The 6,767-nt window shown below is 34.2% G+C and overlaps 1 long non-coding RNA gene across 1 annotated transcript; it reads right to left on the bottom strand.

Annotated features, from left to right (window-relative positions):
• Positions 1 to 745: 745 nt before the first annotated feature.
• On the bottom strand, positions 746 to 6,093 carry LOC150082096 (uncharacterized). The gene is made up of 3 exons (XR_016547304.1): positions 6,010 to 6,093; positions 1,118 to 1,212; positions 746 to 1,011 (listed from the first exon to the last, which is right to left on the bottom strand). It is a non-coding gene; the product is annotated as an uncharacterized LOC150082096 (long non-coding RNA).
• Between the last annotated feature and the right edge of the window lie 674 nt (positions 6,094 to 6,767).

Here is a 6,767-nt window from a genome sequence, read left to right as displayed (position 1 = left end):
TTTTCCATGATTGTGCACCCAATATAGTAATGTGCCTCAAATATCTCCAAAATTTGTTTTATATAAAAGATTTATATAACTTTTATATAAAATTATAAATTGATTTTTAAAATTATGTAAATTATAAAAATGATTTTTAAATAAAAACATAATACAGAGGGTGGGTGCATTCAAAAGGTTAAATCTCATTATGTAATTTTTTTTAACAGTTTAAAAATCTGAATGAGACACTGCCAGGATATGTTTCAAAGCTTACTAGTTACTCATCAGTCAGGTTGGACTCTATAATGAATGATTTAAATGAGGTATATAATATAATGAACTGAGAGAGTAAAAGGATTATCTAAGAGAAGCACAAATAAATTAAAATGAAGACTATATAAGGTATATCAGCATGAACAACCTAAATAAATAGTAATGCCAGCTGGATATTTGGCACCTTTAGCCATATATTAGAAATGCACATTTGTTTTTTATTAATTTTGATTAAATTATTTAATAATTAAATTTCATTCCATTTAGTTAATTCAATAGTATTTGCAATCATAATGCAAATACTAATGCATTATGAAGTAACTGGTTACAACTGTAATCAAAAAGGTAAAAGTAAGCTCTACATCAAAAACAGACTTGTGCTGTGGACCACAGTAGTTTGGTAAACGAATTTTATTAATCATTTCTAATACCAAATTAAATCAAAATTTATTTGGTAAGGGTGCATTTTAAATACATACAGATGGACATAGCAAAATCAATATATTATTGAATTTCTGTGAAACATGCCTAAAAGAGGTGCATTATAAGGAAGGAGTTCAAGCTGTTACTTCAAGGCCAGGCAACTCACTTTTGATCAAACCAAAATCCACAACCTCCTTACCGATTATAAATTTAGCTTCCTTCTTTGTTCAAGGCTGTCTTATTTTTATAATTTATTACAGTCACCATCCCCTAAGAATATTTTTCATCAAACACTCCCATCAAACTCACCCAGGTGTAAGCCACTGTTGAAAACTGCTCAATAAAAAAAAAAAAAAAAAAAACAATAATCAGCAAAGTGATGAAATGAACCAATCCACATGAAATACACACTATATTAAATAAATCAATACCACCATACCTAGTTATGGAGAACTGAAGTCAACTCCAATCATGATTCACTGGTCTTCTGTAGCTACTGTAAACTGCAACATGAAAATAAATCTTATTTACCATCTGAAAAAAAAAATAAATAAGAGAGATTCATACTATAATATGAACTTGTCTATGCTATAATACAAAATTATGCACTGTTATACAGTACATGTACTCATAATGTGTTTATGTTTCAAAAGTTAATTTATAATTAATTCTTCAAACTGAAAAAAAAAAGGGGGGCTAGATTGTTTGTTTGTTTCTTTGTTATTTGGTTTTTAGGAGCATTAGCAACTAAGGCCATATTGCTCCAGGATATGCGGTGGTCATTCCTTGACCTTTCCGTATCCTCCGTATTTGGTGGTGACGGGCTCGAATCCCGGTCTAATCAAGAAGCATGTGCTACGCACTGCTGCTCCTTCTCTAGCTCCCCCCCCACTGGCTACGGAGGCGCCAGTGGGGGGGGGGGGAGCTAGAGGCAGAATAATTGTATTTTAGCCCATTACTGGAGGCATAACCAGAAATTCTGATTTTTTGATAACTATATCTAGGTAACTTGCTCTTCATGGACTAAATGTTATTAGCAAGAGTTATGAGGATTCAGTGCTGGGCCAATTGTTATTTTCTATATTTATTAGTGATACTGGTGAAGGTATATCAAGCTTAATGTCTTAAGTTTGCAGATGATACAAAGGTTGGCAGGGTGGTTAATGACAGTAATCAGGGTAAGCTGCTGCAACAAGATATAAACAAAGGCCAATGGGCTGAGAAATAGCAGTTGAAGTTGATAAATGGAAAGTAATGCATATGGGTAATCCCAGATTAATGTATCAACTGTGTGTAGTACTATACTCAGGGCAGTGGAAAATGAAGTCCTCAGGGTAATTGTGCAAGCAGATATGAAGTTCTTTGAGCAATGCAGACATCTGAAATATGCAATATTTGAGATATTTGAAAATGAGCATTTGCAACCTTTATACAACAGTTTTGGTAAACATGATAATTATGGCTGAAATGTTATCAGAAGCCCTCAATTTGCTTAGGTTTATTATTTTAAATGGAAAACAAAATGAAAAGTTCACCACGTATAAACTAATACTTAGTTGAACTGCCTCTGGCCTTGATGACAGCAGCACACCATCGAGGCATCGACAAGATCAATTTCTGAAGATATCAACTGATAGTTCATGGTTCCAAACATGAATTATGGCTTGAAGTTCACAAAGGGTCTTTGGTTTCTTTCTGGCAACTGCAGATTCTACACGATGCCAACAGTTCTCTATAGGATTCAGATCCAGGCTGTTTCCTGGCCAGCTAAGAGTTGCAATGGACCATTCTAACAACCATTTTTTCACCTGTAACAAATTTAAACACATTACTGTCGAACCTCTAATGCAGAAATGAAGCTAAAGTAACTAGAGAAGTGTCTACTTACACTACTCGCTCGATGACAAGTAGCAGAGTCATCCTGAAAGATGCAGTTACTTGGCAGCTTGAAATGGTCTCTAATGGTTGGCAGAAATTTGTCTTCCAATATAGCCAGGTATCCATTGGCATTTATGGAACCTTTTATAAACTGCAGGTGACCTACTCTGTGATACAAAATGCACCCTCATATCATTTGGCTAGTAGGGAATTTCACTGTAGACACCATATAGTCTGTATGGTATTTTTCGCCACGTCTACAGCAAATCATTTATCTCCCATCAGAGCCATGCAGGTTGAATTTCTTCTCATCCAAGAAAATAACTGACTTCCACTGCTTGGGGATCCATTTGACATGCTCCTTACACCAAATTAATTGGGCCTTTTTAATTTTTTGTGTGAGGAGGGGCTTCTTAGGACGACAGGCTACAAGTCCATATTTGAAAAGGTGTCTTCTGACTGTAATTGCACTTGCTACCACTCCTGTATACTCTTTCCAGCTCAGATGAAGAAGCTTTATGGTTTTTAAGGCAAAAGTGCTTCAAAAAGTGGTCTTGTTTTAGCATAGAAACTCGTTTGTGTCCGTTTCCTTTTTTCCTATCGGCAGAACCAGTATTCTTGAGTTTGGAAATAAATCTACTCACTGTCGACTGATTAATTCTTTGAATGCTTCCCATTTTGAATTTGCTGTTGTTAACATTACCAGTTGGTCCCACCATATATAGAATTTAAATACTGACTCAGACCACCATAGTCACCTTTACGAAAGCAAAAACCCTTCCCTTTACCCTTGATGGTAGTTACCTCTGAGTAAATCCCACTTCAGCACACTGTGATCACTGCCACCTAGTGGTTCCTTTATCTGCAGATTCTTAATGCATGAAGAATCACTACTGATAATCACATCAAGAGTATTTGTCCCTCTAGTTACCTCCCGAACATGCTGCTGTAGAAAACAATCATCAAATAAATCCACAAAAGCCTTGCTAGTGTGGAGTGACCAACCCACAAATTCCAGTCAATCTCTGGGAAGTTAAAATTCCCCATTATAAGACACTCTGATTTACTGGCCCACTTTATTTCTCTGCACAACTTCTCATTATATTCATCAGATTCATTAGGCCTATAACACACGCCTACTCTCATTTTTCCTTTCCCAGTGCTTATGTCACACCAAACAGACTCAACATTGCACTGTCCACCAACATCAATTGGATGCACTTCCTTAGATTTTATGTGTTTCTTAACTAACAGCATAACCCCTCCTTCCTTCCTGTCTATCCTTTCTGTACACATTTTACTCCCCAATTTTAAATTCTGCATTGTTTATGTTGTGTGACACCACGTCTCTGATATCCCAACAATATCTGCCTGATGTCTTGACTAGCACTTCAAACTCATCAAAATTATTAACTATACTCCTAGCATTGGTGTACATGCAAGTATACATGCTCCTATTTCTATCCTTTGTCACCCCAACACAGCCCATGCATTTATATACTATGACTCCCAGCAATCCTGGAAATCCCATTGCCTTGCTTTCCAGGCTGCTGCTCATTTCAATAGAAGCAGTGCAAGAATCACTTTCACCTCTGCCAGTGGCTACTGTTAATCTATTAGTCCATGTATTCCCCCAAGCTTGGCATCTGACAGATGCTACATTAAATTTTTATTTTTTTAAATCTGAAAATAAAATCAAATCCTCCCACATACCTTTTCCCACCAATATTCTCTAACTGGTTATACTGTATTTTCATTTCAATATACTATGGATTACGAAACATTAAATTTTTGTTTGGCAAGCAAGATTAGACACTAGCAAGAGATGTCTAATCTTGTTGTAATGATTTGATTTTGCTGGCTAAATACAAATGGCTGACAAAAATACAGATATTCATATTGTGTTTGCCAGGTGCCACGTAAGCATCTCAGTTTTAATCTAGTGGGGGGGGGTCAGCAACTTTGAAATTAAAAAAATATATATATAAATATATAGGATAAAAACTTTATTATTATTGGTTTCTCTCATTTATTTTTGTTTGCTATTTTTAACTGAGTTTGGCAAATCATAATTAACATATCACTGCTTTCAATTCAGCATAACAGCTAAAAATTAATTTTATAATTAATACAATACAAATAAGTTGAGTAAATGTTACAAAGTGACATAACATTAGTTATGCCACTTTGTAATGCCACACAGTATACCCAAATTTAAAACCATATGATTGAGAAACAGACTTATAGAGTGGTATGGAAAGTGTGGGCTGTTATACTGTCTTGGAAACAACAAACATTTCTGGTCTATTCCTAGTCTTGAAATTCATTTCATAAAAAGTCTGCAATGAACACATGTACTGTCCTGCATTCATTGTACCCATTTAATGCTCCTAAAAAAAGGATGGTCCTACAATTCCAAATGATGCAACTACACACTATACTTCAACCTGTACACTCTGGGCAATGATTTTTCATGCAGGTCACAGGATTTCTTGGTGTCCAATTGGGAATGGTGGAGATATCTGAAGGAAAGAGTTCTTCATGATTACCCATCAAATATCACTGAATTAAAAGATATTCCACAAGAAATCAACACAAATGATGACACCCTGTTACATCGTGTCATGGAAAATTTTCAGCACAGATTAGAAAGTGGTGCAATTAATGAAGGAGCACACAGGCAGTGCACTGTATGAAGCACTTGATTGGAATGGTGGGGATAGCTGAAGAAAAGAGTTTTGTGATTGCCATTCAAATATTGCTGAATTAAAAGAGAAGACTCCACAAGAAATCACCCTCAACGTAATTACGTTGAGGATGAAAAAAAAAAAAAAAAAAAACCATGTGCGAGGCCCTCATGATACCATTACATGATATTGACCATATTAACAACATAAAAATAGCCAAGCATGCATATGACATGAAGCTTATCCTTAAGAATCTATTGCTGTTTTAAGCATATCAGCAACTAAAACCATACTGTGCTATTCTGTACGATGTCTGTGGAAAAGTGCATTCATGGGCTGATTTGCACATTGTGCAGGACAGAAAACCCAGAATAGCTCAAGGGGGGAACTCTACTTCATCCATCTGAGACTGGCTAACTACAGCCTCGATTAAAGAGGACTTTAGAAATTCCTCCAGCAATTGACAGGAATCAAACCTAGACCAATCCAAAGAAGAGAAAAGTGATGAAGTCACTATACTTTCATGGAGAACAGCAAGATTAAATTTGATCATTAAATTCAATGATTCATAAAATTCAATGCTGAATGCAATTGCCAATGTAATAAATGAATATGTAAAACCACAATAGTAAATGCATTTATCTCACACAGAAATATATTTCAAATTAAATGTAGATTTGAAAGTTGGTTCCATCCTACTGAAATAATTTTTTTTTTTTTTTTTTTTTAGTTTATTTATTCTGTATTTGCGAAAGTAGATGCTTACCTAAGTGTCACTGTGGGTACTTGGATAATGTTTTCAGTGGTTTACAGTTTTGGCACTTAAACAAAGAAATTGATACCATGAAACATTTTACGAATCAGAAACTGAAAAACAAGAGAAAAAAAAAAAAGAAACAAAATGAAGAACATATTAGAAAACAAAAAGGTAGTTTATCAATTTTCCTTTTTTTTTTTCCAAATACATATAATTTATTTCTTCAAAACAAGCAGTTACAGGAAGAATTAAGTTCAAAGAATCAAATTCAGTTATTTCACCATATAAAAAATAAAATAACTAATTAAAAGAAAGTGGAGAATTACTGAAAGAAGATGTTCAAGTCATGGACTTCAAATATATTTATATAGAAAATATAAATTGAAACAAATTAATTTATCAACAGTTTTCCTTGCAAAAGTCTAGGAGTAAAAAAACATATTTAGCTGGGGATTTTTGTTTTTAATGTCATTTAACTAGATGTTTTATATATTATAAAATACCTAAAAGATTTTTAGATATTTTATATTCCTTTTTTTATTTACCAGAAACAAACAACATTATTCAATTACAAATTAGGATACAGAACAGCCTTTACACAGACATTCGCTTGCACCGTATTTAATATTTTTTATATTAAAATGTTGTACATGGAGCTAATGCTTAAAGTCTCATGATGAATAAGTAACCACAGAACCAATTTTTCTTTTTCCTCGTTTAACTTCCATTTTCTGGAACAGCCTCCTTTCGTATGCATTTCCTGAAAA

This window comes from Mastigoproctus giganteus, chromosome 8 (assembly GCF_048544385.1).
Source record: "Mastigoproctus giganteus isolate SK-2022 chromosome 8, ASM4854438v1, whole genome shotgun sequence".
Classification (NCBI taxonomy): domain Eukaryota; kingdom Metazoa; phylum Arthropoda; class Arachnida; order Uropygi; family Thelyphonidae; genus Mastigoproctus; species Mastigoproctus giganteus.
This window is presented reverse-complemented; position numbering and strand designations above follow the sequence as displayed.